Below are 21494 nucleotides of genomic sequence, written 5' to 3'. Positions count from 1 at the left end.
GCCGTAGGTTTCTGATCTTAATCAGTGATAATTAATAACAGTGAAGAAAGCTCTCGGTCTAAAAGACCCAGAGCCAGCTGAATTCAGTTCCCTGAGAAAGTCCACCGCATTCCTGAGAACCGTGTTAGAGAAAAGCACGGTAGCGAACGTTTCGGGCAGACTTCTCCATCAGTTTCAGACCTAACGAAGGTGCTCGGCCTCAAAACGAACTAGAGGAGAGAAAAACAAGCTTCTCTCGTTAGCTGCGAGGTTTATTCTGAGTGTCGCGTTAGTGCGTTCTAGAACGACGCGCTGCTATTTGTGTTGTTGATGCAAGTAGGTGTTAGGGGAAAAAGTTTCTACTCGCCAGTATAACTCTTAGAATTAAATAGTAAACTGGAGTAACAGTAATTCCGCGAGCTGGTGCAGTTATAAAGTCGTTCCCTATAGTCATGTGCTAGAAGACCATAAAACAGTAAGTTATTTTTAATGTAGATTTATGTATGTGGCAGGCGGATATGAGTAATAACAAAAGTTGAACCTTATGGACAGTACATGCGTGGATGTTCGAGAACTGAGAATCGTTTTGATGATGATTGTGTTGCATGAGCGAAGGCACGTCCTGGAAGTGGCTCGTTACTATTCGCCGTAGAGGCCACCTTAACTCAAAGAGTAGTGATCGTCCAAGTGAACCCCACCAAATCAAGCATTCATGCAGCCCCTGGCCCTCAGCCGTATTTTATAATAGTACGCATCTAGCAACTAACAGCCGTATCCAAAAACGTTAACTGCGTTTTAAGATTGTAGCTTTCCTGCTGAGTAATACTTTCAGTGACAGTAATATTTTAAGATGTGCTTAATTTTAATCGAAATTAGTTGCTTTGGCCGTTAGCTAAGCACAATTAACCGCGTATCTTAGGGACAGAGGAGCGGTGGGCGTGTATGCCTATTACTGGTTAGTCCTGAACGTGCATTATAGAGACGGCCATCTTTAAATGCGGTACATACTTTTAGCAAGGAATACGAAATTAAATTAAAACTCTCGTACAACGCAATGAGTGAAAAAAAAAAGACATTCAAAACATTTAGTAAACATTTATTATTGTGTGTCATGTGTCGTGATGCATTTAAAAATAAGTACAGTCACTGCTATTAATCAGTTACTCACCCGCTCAGACAGACATGATAATACGCTTCGTCAGTCAGTTACAGTGCCACAGCTGTAGGACCGCAGAGGGTGGCAGCAATGTGAAACAGAGAACAGCTGACACGATGTGTGCTGAATGGTGCCAGATTTTAACGATAAGTACTTGTGGGCAGGCGTTCAACTTACCGCACCCTTACCTATAGCTGGTACTGATTTATGTAGGCCAGAAGTTAATAGTAAGATCGGTACATATGCGGCACAGGTACCGCCCGACAACGTCATTATTGCCACTTGAGCCAACGTGTTTGACAACTACTGTCGTAAAGCCTTCTTTATTGCCTTTAACCCTTTCCTTGTATTACGGTTTCGATCATAAAATTTATATATTTAACCTTGGCAAATACACAAAATATTCAAGAGCAACTTGGATGCAAATAGCTGAAAGTTTGTAGGAGATCTTTTCGCATCAGGATATATCGAACGACTGCACTCGCGTAAGTGTGTGTGTGTGTGTGTGTGTGTGTGTGTGTGTGTGTGTGTGTGCGCGCGCGTGTTGAGAGAGAGGGAGAGAGAGAGGGAGGGGGGGGGGGGGGAAGTCACATCAATCATAACAGGGCACCACTGACCTCGTTAGCCTCACAACTCCCTACTTCTGTAAGCTGACAGCAACGAAAAATGTTGATGGTGCATTAGAAATGACGGTTCAACTGTAAAAATATTGGATTGTTCTGCTCCGCTGTGAGAATAACTACTTCTTAACAGTAAGAAAGTCTTTCTCTTGATTTCCTTTCCGGCGTTTTGTGACATATTACTTCATTCGTATTAAATTAAATATCTTTTATTCGGATAGCTCATATGCCCGGGAAAACGTCGCAGAATTTTTATGTTTTAAGCTTATTTTAACGCCCTTCCCACAAATGTTAACACTTCACTCAGTTTAGTTTACACTTCACATTCACTGAAATCTTAAAATCTTAACAGTACACCTTCTCGTTAGGACTGCGAACAGACAACATTCTGATTCAGTAGTTCGGAGAGCGCCGTTAACGCCATATATTTGTAATACAGGCTCAGTATTAGAGAAAATGGTAGAGAGAGACAAGGAGCGTGTAAAATGCCTTGAAATGAGCCGTGACAGTCATGAGTTGGTTCAAATGGCTCTAAGCACTATGGGACTTAACATCTGAGGTCATCAGTCCCCTAGGCTTAGAACTACTTAAACCTAATGACATCACACACATCCATGCCCGAGGCAGGATTCGAACCTGCAACCGTAGCAGCAGCGCGCTTCCGGACTGAAGCGCCTAGAACCGCTCGGCCGCAAGGGCCGGCCAGTCATGAGTGAAACAACAGTTAGGAGGTGGCTTTAGGCTGACTTCCATAAAACAGTAGGCGAAGACTTCGTGTTGCGGGAATGAAATTTGTATTTTGCATAAAGTCGATGACCTTATCGCGTCAAATTAATGTAAACTCCAAGCTTTTGACAGTATTCCTCAAGGTCTTCGCCAGGAAAGCAGTTGGCTGTCACAAGACCGAACTGACTGAGTTGAACGATGTGGTGGTGCCCGCTGTAACCAGGTATGAAGCCATCGCCCACTGTTTCACGTCGCTCACAGTGTCTTTCTCAACAAAATGTAAACTGTGGTGCCAGCCGCCGATCTCTCGACCGACAAGGATTATATCGGCAAGGCTCCAGTTAACAAGATTTCAAACGTTTCAGTTACAGCCGCACACTAATAAATTTAGAGGAGCTCCTATTGATACAATTTGCGTGCAGTATGTTACCAATCTTAAATTTTGCATAATTTGGATGCGAGAAATGCAGGGTTGCCAAAATGAAACTTGTACAGAGATATGTACCTATTAGTCAAGATCCTGAGGTGTACATCTATCAGTCAAGGTTGTCCGTTTCGATGCTGTCATATTCTAAGAAAATTCCTCCTGTTCATTAACTAGAGTAACTTAATTAGTGTAAGCGTTATAAATATTTTCCACCGGTTTATTTTCCGTAACGATGTTTTATCAATGATTCTAGTCTCACTTTAGCATTCAAAAATTTCTTTTAGTAACTGTCTCATTGACGCCAACGGTCTTATCGCAGTGGTAACACAGTTCCCATCAGGTCACCGAAGTAAAACGTTGTCGCGCTTGTCCTAGCACTTGGATGGGCGACCATCCGGTCTGCCGAGCGCTATTGGCAAGCTCTGTGCACTCAGCCCTTGTGTGGCAAACTGAGGAGCTACTTGATCGCGAAGTAGCGGCTCCTGTTTCGTAAACTGACTGACGGCCGGGAGAACGGTGTGCTGACCACATGCACCTCCATATCAGCATCCAGTGACGCCTGTGGGCTGAGGATGACACGGCGGCCAGTCGGTACCTTTGGGCCTTCATGGCCTGTGCGGGAGGAGTTTGTAGGTTTTTTTTAGTCTTACTGACGCAACAAAGTATCATTAGAAATTTACCCACCATATTATGAAAGTTTAGTGATTTAACGAGTATAATCTTCTTGAGCATAATATTACTGCAACCCATGAATAGATTAAAGTATTTCGATTATAATGCAATGATCTTTTTCAATTGACTTCAAGTTTTGTAATGAAGTGATAGAAAATTTCGTTGTGGCATGGCAGTGCCTTCCGTCGGTGGCAGTAAGACTTTCTTGACCTGAAAGAAATGTTCCACGTTTGTTCAGTTCGTGGATATTATGTATTCAAAATAAATTTTCCTCATTTGAAAATAATTTGTAAGCATATTGTCATCGGTAGATAATTCTTACATTATTCGACGTTCATTTCTTATATTACTTGACATTCCTGAAATATTCATATGGGAATCCACTGTCGGACCAATTTGTCTCTCTTTTTCTGGCTTGTCAACGCTTGTCTTAAGCTCTTGTTCTCAAATCAGTACCACTGTATTATCATCTTCACGAATTATTTTAGCTGATACAACGTTGGAGGCTGGTCCCGGCGGAGGTTCGAGTCCTCCCTCGGGCGTGTGTGTGTGTGTGTGTGTGTGTGTGTGTGTGTGTGTGTGTTTATCCTTAGGATAATTTAGGCTAAGTAGCGTGTAAGCTTAGTGACTGATGACGTTAGCAGTTGAGTCCCATAAGATTTCACACACATTTGAACATTTTTTGAACAACGTTGGAACTTGCTCAGTAGAATAAGCATCTGGAAACCGTAGCTGGCATCTGCAGGTGATGGTAGCTTCACATGTATGTGGACTCCCACTTTAAAAATCTTTCGTATAGTAAGCAGCTATCTTGCTGAAGTGAGCATCGTCTGCTTGCAGAACATTGCTTGTTTTAGCTGGTATTGGCAGCATCTACTTATAAAATCACTCATGAATAGCTAAGGATTGAAATAGTACGTTGGTGATGTGTAGCAAGTTGTGTCCTGTCACAGACAAAGCTAGCGTGTGGAAGATTCGCCAAGACCAGAACATAATTTTTCCGCCTGTAATTCTTTAGGCTGGTTTCGTGGCTTTCACGTTCACACGAAAGTGCCCTTGAGATTAATTTACCAAACGAGTTCAAAGCGAACCATAGTGTAGTACATGGCGATCGTGTACTCGTATAAAATGCAGCAAGAGATTTTCATCCGAGCTGTGAAATGCGTCGTCTTCTCAGCTTCCCGGTGTGTGCTGCAGACCATGCAGTACAAGTATCAAGTTTTTAAACCAGCCCAGCGCATGCAGTACTCTCTCCTTCGCTGCTTCTAGGAAAAGAGATAGTATTATGTTCGGGCTAACGAAGTAGCCGATGCAGCAGCCAAGGTGGTCTGCAACATCCCTTTTACTGCTTATTGTTTCCTCCCTGCCCTCCTATATGCAGTTATCTCGCTGTTAAGGAACAGGTCCATATCTCATTGGGAGGGACATTTTCCTGGTGGGGACCGAATTTGCTGCATTAAGGGAGATTAAGTTAACCGGTTTTGAGTACATTCAGCTGGAAAAAATAAAAAAAGTCCTAACCCACCTCCGAGTTGAGCGCTGATGGTCGCTGCATGAATTTCGTCTCCGCTTATAGGACCGAACAGTGCACTGTGTTTGTGGCGTAGAGTATCGGGACGCTAAATTTCTTAAAGAGTGCGTCATGTTTGCTATTTAGAATCGCAGGTGCAAGAACGTTCTTGGAATGAGTTCTACAACCTCGACATCGGCGTGGAGAAGACAATAGTACGTAAAAAAAAAAAAAAAAAAACCTCGATTCGTAATAAAGAAGATAACATGTGAGAAAAAACATTAAGTATATAGGAAAATATACTGTAAACACTACAAGCACATTACACCTCTGACTGAAAAACACGAAAGCTTGCAAATCTAAAAGAACTTTAAAATAGAGCTTTACTGATGAGGTTACGTATACAGACATACTACAGTCAAACAGCACGCTGCAGATTGTTGAGCCTCTGGAAGACTTCTCCGCACACTGTAGATGTCTTTAATTCCTCTTCCTTTGAGACCGCAAATTACACAGTTCTAAATACGATCCATAGTTTGAAGTTCACCACATTCACAGAAAGGATCATGTGCAAGATCCCACTGTCATCAAGCTTTTTCAGCGACCCGTTCCAGTTCTTAATTTTTGACACTGTTTTTGTTGTACAAGAGAAAATGACGCTTCAGTCTGGTCGTGTGGTTGCCTTATATATAAAAATCGCCTTCTTTTGTGCATTCTATTATTTTTGTGCAGTTAATGTATAAATACAAATGATCATGATTGCACACATGACCTGTAATTAATGTCGTATTTTGTAATTATAGGTGCAGTGACGTAGGTTTTGTGGCCATATGTTTATAGTCTTTAGTTTGTGTTCATTGTGCCAGGTTGTGGTCTTTCCCATTACATATACGAGGGGCGTTAAATAACTAATGCAACACACTTTTTTTCTCTGACATCAGGTTGATGTTATTCAGGATTCCAATACACCATATTATTCCCCACCCTTTTGGCTACAAAACCCCGTTTTTAACATAATATCCATTCAGTGTAACAGCCTCACGCCATCTAACTGGGATGCCCTGTATGATCGAATGGTGACACACTACTGGTCGACGTCGGTGCCAACGTTTTGTTGCATCAACAACCTCCCCATCATCCACGTACTGCTTCCCGCGGAGTGCATCCTCCATTGGGCCAACAAACAGAAGGCGGAAGGTGTGAGATTCGGGATGTGGGGTGGATGAAGAAGAACTGTCCATTGGAATTTTGTGAGCTCCTCTCGGATGTGCAGACTTGTGTGAGATCTACCATTGTCACGGAGGTGTTTGATTGTGATCCGTCGAGCACCTCGAATGAGAGTGTCTGCACATTCCAACAATGCAACAGTCAGAGATGTATGCGGTCAGCCGGCATGTGGGAGATCGGGCATGTTTGCGCGACGTTGTAGCGACGATGACAGTGGCTTCGCCCAACGACTCATCGTGTTTTTGCTCACTGCCAGGTCTCCGTAGATATTCTACAAGCGCATATGTATCTCTGCGATGCTCCGGTTTTCCACCGAAAGAAACTCAATGACAGCTCTCTGCTTGGAACGCATCTTCGTTATAGATGCCATTTGGAAGGCGAAGTATAGTGCTGCCACGTATCGGAACTTCATGAAACTCTAGGAGCAGAGGCAAGAATATTCTACGATGTCCCACAACGAATTCCGCATTTTTCAGCCGAAATTTGCCGCGAAAAAAAAAAAAAAAGTGTTGCATTACTTACTGAACACCCGACGTACAATGTCCGAAAAGATCCCTCACCCCGAGGTTATACACTACTCGTATATTGTATATTAGAGTAATTACGTATAAAACCTACGTATATAGCATATCTGTATTTGTACTATCGCATCTTACATAGTGATCTATGCGTCTCCAAGCTTCTGGAAGCTTACTATACACTTTCCCGCAATTCTTTATTAGTCTTGCACTTTGGTAGAGCTACGTGGAACCTGATTATTCCCCATAATGGTTTTTTTTTTTTTTTTCAAATTATAAAATCCAGGCTTCGAGGAGACCATTTTAAAGGGGTTGGAGATGTTGCCGAGCGATGCCGTTTCCAGAAACTTCCTTCCTTAGACCCTAAAATCACATGAGTGAAATGCTATGGATCGCAGATTAAACAGAAAATAATACTGCTTGTCGAGGTACAGCGTTTGTAAATTGTGCCAACAAAGCAGGACAGGCTGCAGTACGCTCCTCTGTCCTCGTCCGAACTTTCATTCACGAACATTGGTCTAAGTCCTTTCATATTGAGATCCTTTTTTATTCTGATCTCTCTCTGTTGACAGTGGTGGTGGTACTGGAATTTCACCTGCTCCTATGCGAATGTACGAAGTCAGGACGGGTAGAGGGACTTCTCGGACACCTTGTATATGGCTGAGGATGGCCTGTTATTTGAACGAAACTGCCAGTTTTTATGAAGTGGCATATAGCTATTATGACCAATCAGTTTTCCGAAACAAATAAAAGCTGTAAATCATCACCGCCTTAAAATGTCTTCTCTAATTTCTTCATGAATCGTGTTTGCTAAGGATGCTGGACTGGGGAACAATACTCAAGAATTGGACGAACGAGTATTTTGCCATCTAGTTTTTCTGTATTATTTCATCCCTCACACCATAAGCGTGGGATGGGGGGGGGGGGGGGGGGCGGCTGGCTGTCAGCGTTACAATCAACCCGCTCATCGGACAAGTTATTTTAAAATTTGGAAAGGTGAATTTAATGAAGGCTTCTTTCGTTTTGCCGTTAATTTTAAAACAGAAATACTGAAAGGTAAGACATAAACAATAAGAACACATTTAAAACACAAGGTAGAAAACTGTGATTTTCAAGATGAAACACTAAACTGTCACTAAAAGTCTAATTACCTTCCCTGGAAAAAAATCGTCTGTTGTTGGATAGGCAAATGTTAGAATTATGGAGCACTGGCAGGTAGTATCAGCGGTGGCAGAGTGGATGTTAGGGAGGCAGGGAGGACTATTGGGGGCGGGGGGTATTGGTAAGGCCATAATATGAAGGGAAAAAAGAGGTAGGGCAAGATGGGGAGGGAAGGGGAGAAGCGGTAGGTAAAGACGAGGGGGAAGAAAAGGAAGCCTTGACGAGTTGGGCTGGGCGCGGTGGAATAATAGTAGTTCGTAGAAGGGGTAAATGTTGGGACGGATTTCATTGTATGGGAGAGCAAGACGGTTGAAATTCCGTTGGGAGAGGTTTAGGAGTGCGTGCATGTGTACGGATTTGGAACTTGGCGGTACAGTGGTGGCAGTGTACTACGAATCGAAGTTAAGTGAAAGATAAAAAGATTATTGGAGTCAAGTTTGCGGATGGTGTAGCTTATTCAAAGTTGTTAAATGTGATTGAGTTGAGGTGGGAATGTGATGAGATCATAAAGGCTCTTTGTGGGGGAAGGTAAACGCGTGCAGAAAGCAAGGTAGAGTGCAGCACGTTCAAGGATTTTGAGAGACTGATAGAACAGGCAATATTTGCATAGGAGAGATGGGCCAAATCAGGATTTTGTAGGTGTGGAGGAGGTGGAGGTGAGTAATCCCCAAGTAGGCCTAGTTTGTCTATTGTGAGCTTTCTTTAGCATGGTTACTACAGAGCGATTAAAATTACTTGACAGGTGTCTGTCACTTGGGGACTACAGTGTTGCCAAATCGGCTGCCTCTCGCTTGAAGGCGAAACGCATACACGGCGGGTCACTCTGAAAGTGCTGAAAGCTGTTCATGTAATGCGAAGCGGTTGTGGAAGCGGTGCTCGTTAGGTATGACAGGAACGCCAGATGTTCTGTCTAGAGCTGTTTTTAAGCGATCAATTAGAATAGTGGCAGACGACACGTTTTGCAGCTCTGAATTTGCGCTAGTGTCCTAACTTAACCACAACCTCGCGATATGGCAGGTATCTGAGAAAACGGCGCTCAAGAACCTGCGGCAGAGCAATTAATCATCCTCACTTTGTTCACGGCAATTAAAGCAGAAGTGCAGGAGCAAACTAAAGACAGAAAAAAAATAGTTTCAGCACTAAAAGCGAACTGTAACTTCTCGCTTTCATCAGTTGTGTGAAACTATCCTCACAATGGCTACACGAGATGATGTGATATCGACCGATGAGCAGTCGTGATTGGCCACTCGGTTACAGGTTATAGGAGACACAGATTCCACACGAAAAATTAATGACACGAAGAAAAAATAAAATAAAAAAATAAAAAAGTCAATAAAAAATAAAAAGGTCAATACGATGATGAAAATGATCTGCCGAAATATTAAAAATAAAAGAAATATGTATTTAAGCGCGTTAACCGAAAATAATAATAATAATAGTAATCGATCATTTTGGTAAAGATTTACAATTTAAAAATAGACATCTAAGAGATTTGAACCCACAGCCTTCTTCATGACAAGATTCTACCGAAACCTCTACGCTACATCACATAAAATTATGACGCTACATTTATGCCTCTTTACAACCAGTTGCAATGAAGATTTGCTGCCTTCAAAACGTTCGGCCCCAGTCAATATCGTGTGAAGCTTGTCTACTGTATGCCGATCTAATAATAGAAAATGTGACGCTGAATTGCGTTTTGTGCGGTGGTTTTTAGCTAGTACTGTGTACGAAATATGCGTATTTCGTTATCATCGTTCGGTGTGTATTGTTTTTGGTGTGGTTATGACGTCTGGTGAAATGAGAAACAAAAGGCCCAGAGCTAGGATTCGGGATCCAAGCAGATCAAGAAAAGAAGCCAGATAAGGGATTAGAAGTGAATTGACCTCTTGTTGTGGAATGTTTGCAGTGGTGAACAGTTCGGGTGTGACCTTGTGACCTCTGATTGAAGAAAGGCAGCTCCATGTCTACTATCAAGTAATTGTAATGAGACTATAGGTGAGGTTTCGAAGTTAGTTGCCAGTCGAGGTTTAGTCAAAAATGGTTCAAATGGCTCTGAGCACCATGGGACTTAACATCTGTGGTCATCAGACCCCTAGAACTTAGAACTACTTAAACCTAAGTAACCTAAGGACAACACACACATCCATGCCCGAGGCAGGATTCGAACCTGCGACCGTAGCGGTCCCGCGGTTCCGGACTGAGCGCCTGAACCGCTAGACCACCGCGGCCGGCAGATTTAGCCCAAGATATTGAGATCAGTTTGGATTCCGTAGAAATGTTGGAACACGTGAGGCAATACTGACCCTACAACTTATTTTAGAAGAAAGATTAAGGAAAGGCAAACCTACGTTTCTAGCATTTGTAGACTTAGAGAAAGCTTTTTACAATGTTGATTGGAATACTCTCTTTCAAATTCTGAAGGTTCAGGGGTAAAATACAGGGAGCGAAAGGCTATTTACAATTTGTACAGAAACCAGATGGCAGTTATAAGAGTCGAGGGGTATGAAAGGGAAGCAGTGGTTGGGAAGGGAGTGAGACAGGGCTGTAGCCTCTCCCCAATGGTTATTCAATCTGTATATTGAGCAAGCAATAAAGGAAACAAAAGAAAAGTTCGGAGTAGGTATTAAAATCCATGGACAAGAAATAAAAACTTTGAGGTCCGCCGATGACATTGTAATTCTGTCAGAGACAGCAAAGGACTTGGAAGAGAAGTTGAACGGAATGGACAGTGTCTTGAAAGGAGGATATAAGATGAACATCAACAAAAGCAAAACGAGGATAATGGAATGTAGTCGAATTAAGTCAGGTGATGCTGAGGGAATTAGGTTAGGAAATGAGACACTTAAAGTAGTAAAGGAGTTTTGCTATTTGGGGAGCAAAATAACTGATGATGGTCGAAGTAGAGAGGATATAAAATGTAGACTGGCAATGGCAAGGAAAGCGTTTCTGAAGAAGAGAAATTTGTTAACATCGAATATAGATTTAAGTGTCAGGAAGTCGTTTCTGAAAGTATTTGTATGGAGTGTAGCTATGTATGGAAGTGAAACGTGGACTATAAATTATTGGGACAGGAAGAGAATAGAAGCTTTCGAAATGTGGTGGTACAGATGAATGCTGAAGATTAGATGGGTAGATCACATAACTAATGAGGAGGTATTGAATAGAATTGGGGAGAAGAGGAGCTTGTGGTACAACTTGACTAGAAGTTGGTAGGACATGTTCTGAGGCATCAAGGGATCACAAATTTAGTATTGGAGGGCAGCGTGGAGGGTAAATCGTAGAGGGAGACCAAGAGATGAATACACCAAGCAGATTCAGATGGATGTAGGTTGCAGTAAGTATTGGGAGATGAAGAAGCTTGCACAGGATAGAGTAGCATAGAGAGCTGCATCAAACCAGCCTCAGGACTGAAGACCACAACAACAGCATTAAGTTGACTGGATATGGTGGGGTAGAAAACAAGGAGACCGAAGCTGTGTGGGTGGTTCGTCCTATAGTTATTGCTTGGCTTTCCGAGAGGTTGATCTTGACGAGCCATTGGTTGCTCCAGGAGATTAACTGTGGAGGATTTGGAGGCATCGTTCGGGGTTTTAGAGTGTAGGGTAGAGGGCGAAACGGTATCATCAGCATACTGTCGCCTCTTTTAGTACTTTTCCGCCTCTCAGTGCCAGATTCCGGGGAGATGACGGCGGTCGGAGAAAGGGAAATGCGGCCTGGATGTGTGACGGGCCGGGGCGCAGGTAACGGTGCGTGTCTCGGCCGGCCGGCCGGCCAGCCCCACCTCGGTCGGCGCTCTCCTCCGCCGGCGCCAGGCAGCCAGCCAACCGGCCGGCCGGCGGCCGATCGATGCAGTGACACTCCGTACCGGGCGGCCCACATGGTCGCGTCGGCCGCGCTGCGCTCCGCTCCGCTGCTCGTCTCGTCTCGTCTTGTGTGCTCTGTTGTGATGTGACTCTCTGTGCTCCGTCTCGTGTCAGCGACCGGCGTCGGATCTCGGATACACGCAGTGACCTTCGCGTCGTATAACCTCGGCGACAGTGAGGACATTGGAGTCTGGGCTGTTCCAAAACCGGGAAGATAAAAAGAACGTCGTCCTCAGTAAGCGTATGTAGCCAAGTGTTGTAGTATAGTGTTTCTTCAGATGAGTTTCAACTCTTGCAATGTGTTGTAACAAAGTATTCTAACGGATTTTAACTGTCATGCGCCGGACAGGCATCGGAACCCGCGAAGTTACCGGTTCCGGTCCGATTCAAGCCACCGAGGGATATGGTGGAATTCGTCCAGTACGTAGTTCTTAGGTCGAGAAGTTTCATTGTTGCATTAGATGCCGGTGAAACGCGTTTTGGAGGCTGTAAGAGTGTTGCAGTTAAGTTGTGATCAGGCTGAATGTAAAAGTGTAACTGAGAACAGCATAGAATTTGGTAGGATTAAGATGCCCTAGAATATTTGAATTAGCCGGTGCAGTCGTAATCTCTACAGCGATTTTAGATGCAGCAGTCCAAATTTACTCCGTAGTTTTTCGGTGTCTGACTGATAATCCTCGTCAGTCAGATGATACAGTGTTTGGTCACAGGGAATCAATGGATACTATAACTGCCAGTCTTCTTACTCATTCACAACTCTGTTTTTAGAAGGTCGCATGTTCAAATGGCCAACAATTTCATTACTTTCGACTTGCCGTCTGTGTACGCGTCGATTTCCGTTGCACATCGTTTATATAGTTCTGAAATTCAGAATCTTGTAATTCCTGAAGTTCGTTAATGAAACACTTATATTTGGTTTTAGTAAGCAAGAGTACTCATATTACAAGTAGAAAAAACTCCCCCGACACACACACACACACACACACACACACACACACACACACACACACACACACACACGGTGATTTATAAATACGTTGTTGTTAGTATTCGTGAAGTCATTGTTGATACACAAAATATGTTTACACACACACACATATATATATATATATATATTGTGTGTGTGTGTGTGTCACTTCTTTCCTTACTACGATATATAAATAAACTTGAAAGTTACTACTAGTTAAAACTGTTACAGTTAATTGATTACCTGTGACCATATGTTTTCCATATTCGTAGTTCTTCACCAACATTACATATTCATCATATATAACGAAATAAATTATAATACCCTCCAATGTGCAAGGCTTATAAGTCGCCGGCACTATGACAGCATTATTTTGCCGCTCTACTTTGTAATAACTCATACCTATTATTGACAGCTATTTCTTCGACAGTTCATTTAATGCAGAACGAGAAAGCCATTATGTATATTCCTTATAATTCGTTTCAAGAAATGATTTTCAAATTATACTTGTTTCATTTTTACTAGAGAAACATCATGTCGCTACGGTATCTTCTACACTCATCGTGACCGCTTTGTCAGTACATCGGATAGACGTTAATAATCCATACAACATAAGTAAGATACTATGTTTTTCTTTACGTGACCAGGAAGTGATTTTTTAAATAAATTGCTACCATAAGTTGATACATATATTTCTGTTGCCGGTGTGGACGGCATTAGTATATGAAACTTTCTAAGTTGTTCATAGAATGCCACCGCCATATATATCATGTAACGAAGTTTACCTGCATTGCGCATTTTTCATTAGATGTTCGGCTCCTGCAACATAAAACCTCTCAATGAATGTAATATTGCTGTATACGGTCCAAATCTGACAAACAGCAGCGATTTGGTCGTTGTATGCGTGACAAATTGAGTTCCGTAAACTAATGCACCAGCTGCGCGGCGTTTTGACAATGCCACGCCCCACAAATGGCTGTGCGAAGAGGAATCAAACAACCGTCCTCTTAGAGAGAAACCGTGCATAAAGTTCCATTCGCCACCATGAAACTACGAAGCTTCGGAAAATGACGTATTAATACATTTCTTTTGATCAACTCTCTTCTGAATAAATGCTAGAAGCTTCTGCTGTTCATGTCGCATCGTGTACTCAACAGCCGTTATTTCTTATTTTAACCTTTAAATACTCGTGCTGGTGTACTCCATACGCCACTTCTCCATTTCTGCATATTCTCTGAAGAAAACGTGTTGTCCAACCCTGGCCACTCACTTATTATTTTACTGAAATTCGCATATTTGCTTGGTATGTTGAAGTTATACATCTACTGCGTGCGTTTTATTATGTTAAATTGCTTAACCTTTCTTTGCTGAACTTTTTTACAAACCAAACTCACTGTATGTCTACACTAATCACAAATAGCCGCACTTATTTAGTGGTAGACACTAAAGTTCTAATCAGGAGAATCATGTATATTTTCACACAGTACACCACGCGAGCAATAAAGTAACAAAAAGGAAACCGACTACTTAAGGGTTAAGAGAAATGGAGCGCAATAGTTCTGCAGCAATTACTTTCCCTCCTTGAATGTCCATTAAAAGTAACCTCGCTTAGCATGCCACGAACCATAAAGCGTTTCACCGTTTCACTTGCTGCATTGTTTGGTTTATGTACGGGCATTTCACGAACCGCTTTCACGTTTTTTTCCAGATAACTGCAATCTCTGACGTTGACTCTTGGTGCAACATCTACCTATCTTCATGTTTTGTTTCATTTAAAGTAGCAAAATAGTGGTGTGCTAACTACAGAGTATTACACAAGCCAAACGAACTTATCCAGGCATATTTTTTTCTTATAAAACATAAATATGTTGTAAATGATAGTGACTTTAACGAAAAACGAAATTTTCTAACTTTATACCACTAGGTACCTACGAAGAATGTGCATTGCGACGCGTACCGCTTGTAGCATGTCTATATTCCCGTACGTGTGTATAGCAGCTGTTTCTTCCTTTTCTTTTTAGGATCAGCATATCGATGCAAGGACAGTTTTGCTACCGCACCAGTCAGTTTCTTTGTAGCCTTTTTATTTCGTCTTTTCAATCGCCTTTACATACAAATATGTTGTATAAGGTTTTGCAGCACTTGTATCTCAGCTAATAGATTGCAAAACAGTCAGGTAGAGAATAAAGCAGGACATTTTGTACTTATGTTGGTGTATAACATACCATTGGATACCCAGTAATTGTAATCAACTATTGCGTAGACTACAAATTACGACTTCCTTTGAATGAAATGTGGAGCTGTAAACTTCACGATGGTTAAGTAACAATGTAATACCCCCATCCCTTCTGGTGTTTTAGGGTTAAAGGTATCTAAATCTATCTAAATTTTGCCTGTGAGCGATAAATCAGCTGTTATAACTAAACGCTGCAAATACTAATTCAAAATAACTTCGATGAAATTGGCTAACTTGAGTTGTTTGCAACAATTTTTAACAGTAAAAGACCAGAAATAGAATACCAAATAAGTTTCACGATAGTCTAGTCTAAAATAAATACCAAACGAAAATACAGGGTAACAACACATTGGCTTCAATGTCACATAACACAGAACACCAGAAATTAAATTTTCAACTTAGACAGAACAAGAACTTTCACATCTACATTGTCGAAGAACAGACTCGTATTTGATTGATACCGTGGAAGATAAGTCGCCGGTTTTCATTAAGAGCCATCAACTTTGGAGAATAATAAAAAGAAACAAAGCAATCTTCAGTCAGGTTAATCATTTCGAGACCCTGTCTGTTGCCTATTCAAGTAGGAACAAAGAGTTCGAGAATGTCATACCACATCACCTGACGATGAAACATGACGCGCCAATGCTTCCTCAGAAAGCATACAAACAGTGGTAATACGGAATGTTGTATGGATGCGTTCAAATAACAAAACAGCATTGTCATAAAACAGTGTTATTGTCTTCTCATCAATCCTTCGTGTATATTGAGAATATTAGCAGTCGTTTTACGTTTTCCTATGACACACTCTACATTACATTAGTTTCTGTTGAACGTTCATTAGTTCTCGTATCACAGCTTCTCTGTGAAACCATTTTCCGCCGCTTTTGATTGAATACCCGAGTAAATAAAAAAGCAGTGTGGCTCCTGTGTCCTAAAAGAAATTAATGGTGAACAGGAGAATTAGTGCAGATCATAGGGTGAACTGTCCTCCACTACACAACTCTGCCGCTCAGCATGGTCACCATGCATTTATACACTTCTGCGGCATCGTTAAACAGAGACATCAAAACTAGTTTCGAAAAATTCAGTCCCGCATCGTGACCCATTATTTTAAAAGCCCGGGTTTCACTGCTGATTGTTACCTCTAACATGTCTGTCTCCTCGATTCACTTCATCAGCACGCCTTCAATTGGCATCTGTGGCAGATGTTGTCGGCCGGTCGCTGCGCGCTTTATCTGCAAGGTATGTCCTCCGTTACCGAACTACTGTCCATTGCAGCGTCCCCATACACTATCGTTGTGGATGAATGTAAAACAGCTTTAAAATAATGTTTCAGGAAACAAATCCTGAATTTTTCAAACTGGTTTTGATGTCTGTGTTCAACGATGGCCCAAGTGTGTACAAAAGAATGGAAGCTGTGTTGAACGTTATCATTGTGTAGAGGACTGCTCAGGCTATAGTCTGTAATAATCCTTCTGTTATATGATCGATATTAAATTTGTTAGGACACGGAGCCACATTACTTCTTGATTCACTCTCGTACTGAGTGCCACTTAAGAGAAGTGGGTACGACAATTCTATTATTGCTGCACTGCGTCCTGAATTCTACTGGAATTGGTTTGATTAGGTCAACAGCACTTTACAAAAAAATTTGTGTCCATTTCTTTTATGTAATTTGGCGTTTATTAACCTTCGAAAACGGGTCACTAAATGTTAAGAAAATTGGGAACACAAACAATGACATCGGATCGAACATAGAGTCAAATTGACCTGTTACATGTCTTCGCATTCGTCTTAAATAACAGTTGAAATTAAGGTGACTGATGGATAATAACTGGCCAGATGAACTGCTAATAGAGCGCATGAACAAACGAAAACGCTACCATGAATCGAGTAGCTTTATGGATTCAATTAGATCAAAGCTGGGTGCGGTGCAATATGAACCTGTCCAGCATAATGGTTGAGGTTATAGCATTCAAAAACTATTTTGCGAGTCAGGCCGGGTACCTCGTTGCTTTGAATAACTGCAGTAGTTTTTCGATACCAGAAGCGCCTTTTCTTCACCCATTTATATGTAGTGCTGCATTCAAAATTTAGTTACGTAGATAGGACTCTCATGTGTGATGGATATTTGTACGGTTGGCTTTTCTGTGTGTTCGTTTTAGTTTCAGTATACGACTGACCCACGAGCAAGTGGACGAAAGGTTTCGACATCGCATAGGTGCAAGATGCGCATCAAAAATAATCGTCATTTCTGTCATAGCTAGCATCCACTGCAAGATCGTACTCACGACCTGAGCTAGGATAGGGATGGGGAGCAACTCACGTCAGTTTCGCAGTGGATGGCGAAATACTAGTCAGATTTCACGATAATTCGCTCAGGGTATACTTAAAAACATCTTGGGCTAGTATATGTTCCAGGCCTATGAAGCCCTGGAGAAAACTCGTTGCTCCATCACCTCTCATAACGAGATTAACAAATGAAAAATATGTGGTACGATCATTACATGAGACAGCTTTGTGTAAATATGATCGTTGATTCCTTTCAGTTATAACAAGCGCACCTACAACTCTGTACCCCTTTCTGCAATTTTACAGTTAAATTATGGGTCACCTACAAAACCACCTGTCTTAGTACAGTCCTGCATCGGAGCTCGCAACCTACTGTAGGCGTTTCACTAGTCGCTTGTTTCATTTTCTTATGGACAGGAGGAACGGCTAAGTGCTGCAATTGAGTCCAGAATCCGTAAATTAACCTATAACACATGCATAATGTTCAGGCAGCCTTCACGGCCATGAATCCACAATTCTAGACTACTATAAACGCAATCGAGCTACCCACGGGAAAAGAACGCAAAAAACACGTTTCAAAATCATGTTGCATCCCGTAGGGAAAATCGCTAGATCTATTGAGAGAGAATCAATCGGAAGGAAGTAGTAAGTAGTTACTGAGCCATGAAATAATAGAGACGAGAACGAGAGACAGGCCGCATGAGCATGTTTCTTACCGCTGACGCATCGACGTGTTGGTGGTAGGCTGATCTTGCAGAAATGGATGAAAGTGCATGTTGTTACTGCGATCACGGAAATAGCGCACATTTTGTAGAAATTCGAGCTGATTTCTGTCGTGAGTTTCCTATACAAGTCTAGCATATGCTGCTACTAAGATGGCGGCAGACTTGCACGCCATTTTTCACGACATCTAAAAACAACCAATCGCGGCTCTGTACTGCTTCAGAGTGGGGCTTGGGATGTCTCCCCTCTCGGTTATACACACATCAAAAAAAGTTTTGCATTACCCCGGTTCCCAGAACTCCTGAAGATAGACGTTGACTGTGCATATTGTATCGCAGGCACAGTCCCTTTCACTGTTCAGAGATGTCACTAAACCCGTCCAAAGATGTAAACAACCATGCATGAGCAGCGCCTATTTGAGGGCCGACAGCCGATCATTTCCGGTCTTTCCACCAGGAAGTAAGTACACGGCTCGTGTCGTATGTACCGGGTGATCAAAAAGTCAGTATAAATTTGAAAACTTAATAAAACAGGGAATACTGTAGAAAGAGAGGTAAAAATTGACACACATTCTTGGAATGACATGGGGTTTTATTAGAACAAAAAAAAAGACACCCCATATTGCTAGACGCGTGAAAGATCTCTTGCGCGCGTCGTTTGGTGATGTTCGTATGCTCAGCCGCCACTTTCGTCATGCTTGGCCTCCCAGGTCCCCAGACCTCAGTCCGTGCGATTATTGCCTTTGGGGTTACCTGAAGTCGCAAGCGTATCGTGACCGACCGACATCTATTGTTGAGGAATGATGGTGGACATATTGAGCATTTCCTGTAAAGAACATCATCTTTGCTTTGTCTTACTTTGTTTTGCTAATTATTGATATTCTGATCAGATAAAGCGCCATCTGTTGGACATTTTTTGAACGTTTGTATTTTTTTGGTTCTAATAAAACCCCATGTCATTCCAAGCATGTGTGTCAATTTGTACCTACCTACATTGTTCCGTGATTTATTCAGTTTTCAAATTTATACTGACTTTTTGATCACCCGGTAGTTCAACCATGCCTAGACGGTCAATACCGCGGTTCGATCGCGTCCGCATCGTTAGTTTGTGACAGGAAGAGCTCTCAACAAGGGAAATGTCCAGGCGTCTCGAAGTGAACCAAAGTGATGTTGTACGGACATGGAGATACAGAGAGACAGGAACTGTCGATGACATGCCTCGCTCGGGCCGACCAAGGACTACTACTGCAGTGGACGACTGCTGCCTACGGATTATGGTTCGCAGAGACCCTGACAGCATCGCCACCATGTCGAATAATGCTTTTCGTTCAGCCACAGGACGTCGTGTCCTGACTCAAACTGTGAGCAATAGGCTGCCTGGTGGGAAACTTCACTCAAGACAATCGTCGGAGACGTGTTTAGAGGCAACCCGGTGAGGCTGAACGCCTGAGACACACTGTCCAGCGAGTGCAGCAAGGTGGAGTTTCCCTGCTGTTTTTGGGTGGCATTATGTGGGGCCGACGTACGCCGGTGGTGGTCATGGAAGGCGCCGTAACGGCTGTACCATACGTGAATGCCATCCTCTGACCGATAGTGTAACCGTATCGGCAGCATATTGGCGAGGCATTCGTCTTCATGGACGACAATTCGCTCCCTCATCGTGCACATCTTGTGAATGACTTCCTTCAGGACAACTATATCGCTCGACTAGAGTGGCCAATACGTTCTCTGGACATGATCCCTGTCGAACATGCCTGGTATTGATTGAAAGGTTTGTTTATGGACGACGTGATGCACCAGTCGCTCTGAGGGATCTACGCCGAATCGCCGTTGAGGAGTGGGACAATCTGGACCATCCACGACGAATACAGGCATGCATCAATGAAAGAGCAAGTGCTACTTGGTATTAGAGGTACCGGTGTGTACAGCAATCTGGACCTCCACCTCTGAAGGTCTCGCTGTATGGTGGTACACCATGCAATGTGTGGTTTTTATGAGCAATAAAAAGGGCGGAAATGATGTTCATGTTGATCTCTTTTCCAATTTTCTGTACAGGTTCCGGAACTCTCGGAACCGAGGTGATGCAAAACTTTTTTTGATGTGTGTATTTCCTCGGTGGAGATTTTGCGGAGTGACTACACCAGTAAAACGTATAGTTCCTTGCAGCCAACTTGACCAGGAAGAGAGCGCTGACGCCCCATACTGCGTTATAGTGGAGGGTGAGAGTTCATGGGTCTTAGGTTGGTCATTCAAATGGTTCAAATGGCTCTGAGCACTATGGGACTTAACATCTATGGTCATCAGTCCCCTAGAACTTAGAACTACTTAAACCTAACTAACCTAAGGACATCACACAACACCCAGTCATCACGAGGCAGAGAAAATCCCTGACCCCGCCGGGAATCGAACCCGGGAACCCGGTTGGTCATTTTACAGTGGCGTCCGTCCAGAGCCCACGCAAAAAGAGGCATACTTCCGTGGAAGCTCTGTGGCGTAGCAATTTTGAACGAAACGGCTCCTGCCTTTCTGCTCGAGGAACGCGCTATTTTTGTACTATTCTACTAAATTGATATCCAGAGACCTAAAAATCGTGTCGACCTTCTCATTCGTTCCTCCTTTTCCTTGCCAAGACGATAGGCAGCTCGTAATCTTGGGAAAAATTACTTATGGCAGGAAAATTTGCCTATAGTATTTATCAGCAATCCGTGATTGCTATCGGTTGGTTCGTGAACTCTTCTGCAGTTCGAATCTGTTATTGGATTTTACATTAACTAAATATTTATCTCTTTCATATTAAGGACTGGACAGAACAGTCGTTGGAATCTCTCCACGTGCGTGATGCAGAAAAGTCTCCTTTTCAAATGTTCTCCTCTAATATGAAACTTCCTGGCAGCTTAAAACTATGTGCGGGACCGAGACTCGAACTCGGGACCTTTGTCTTTCGCGGGCAAGTCGTGAGTCGTGTGTGGGTAGCTCTGTCGGTAGAGCACTTGCCAGCGAAAGGCAAAGGTCCCGAGTTCGAGTCTCGGACCGGCGCACAGTTTTAAGCTCCGATGAAGTTTCATATAAACCAATATTCCGCTGCAGAGCGAAAATTTCATTGTGGATAGTCTCCGCTAGTCTGTATCCATTATATGTTCTGGCTTCCTTAAAAGCGAAACTGAACTATGTCTCCAGACTGAAACAACGAATGAAAATTTGTACCAAGGCCGGGATTCGAACATGGGTCTAGGGCTCAATAGGCAGAGGCACTAGCTACTACGCCATCCCGGCACTATGGCTTTGCACAACTACATGGGCTATTCCAGTGCGCCTCAATCCAAATTACCATTCAGGCCTCAGCCCACTTGGTATTTCTCCTAAACTCGAACAGCGTTGCAAGGCTCTCCGACTCTGTTGGATTACTACCTCAGCA

The 21494-nt window shown here is 42.7% G+C and overlaps 1 protein-coding gene across 3 annotated transcripts in view; it reads left to right on the top strand.

Moving 5' to 3' along the window:
• The window catches only part of LOC124612872 (WD repeat-containing protein 47), a 692566-nt gene that overhangs the window by 214045 nt on the left and 457027 nt on the right, over window positions 1–21494 (top strand). The window contains exon 1 of one of the 3 annotated variants that reach the window (XM_047141311.1): window positions 11873–12097. The exons of 1 other annotated variant lie outside the window; for it this stretch is intronic. The gene's annotated coding sequence lies outside the window, so the exon portion shown is untranslated. Of the gene's footprint in view, window positions 1–11872; window positions 12104–21494 lie in introns of those variants that run through there. One more of the 3 variants, XM_047141310.1, reaches the window with a different exon arrangement.

This window comes from Schistocerca americana, chromosome 4 (genome assembly GCF_021461395.2).
Source record: "Schistocerca americana isolate TAMUIC-IGC-003095 chromosome 4, iqSchAmer2.1, whole genome shotgun sequence".
Taxonomy (NCBI): domain Eukaryota; kingdom Metazoa; phylum Arthropoda; class Insecta; order Orthoptera; family Acrididae; genus Schistocerca; species Schistocerca americana.
The sequence above is the reverse complement of the archived record's forward strand: the minus strand, read 5'-3'. Positions and strand labels throughout refer to the sequence as shown.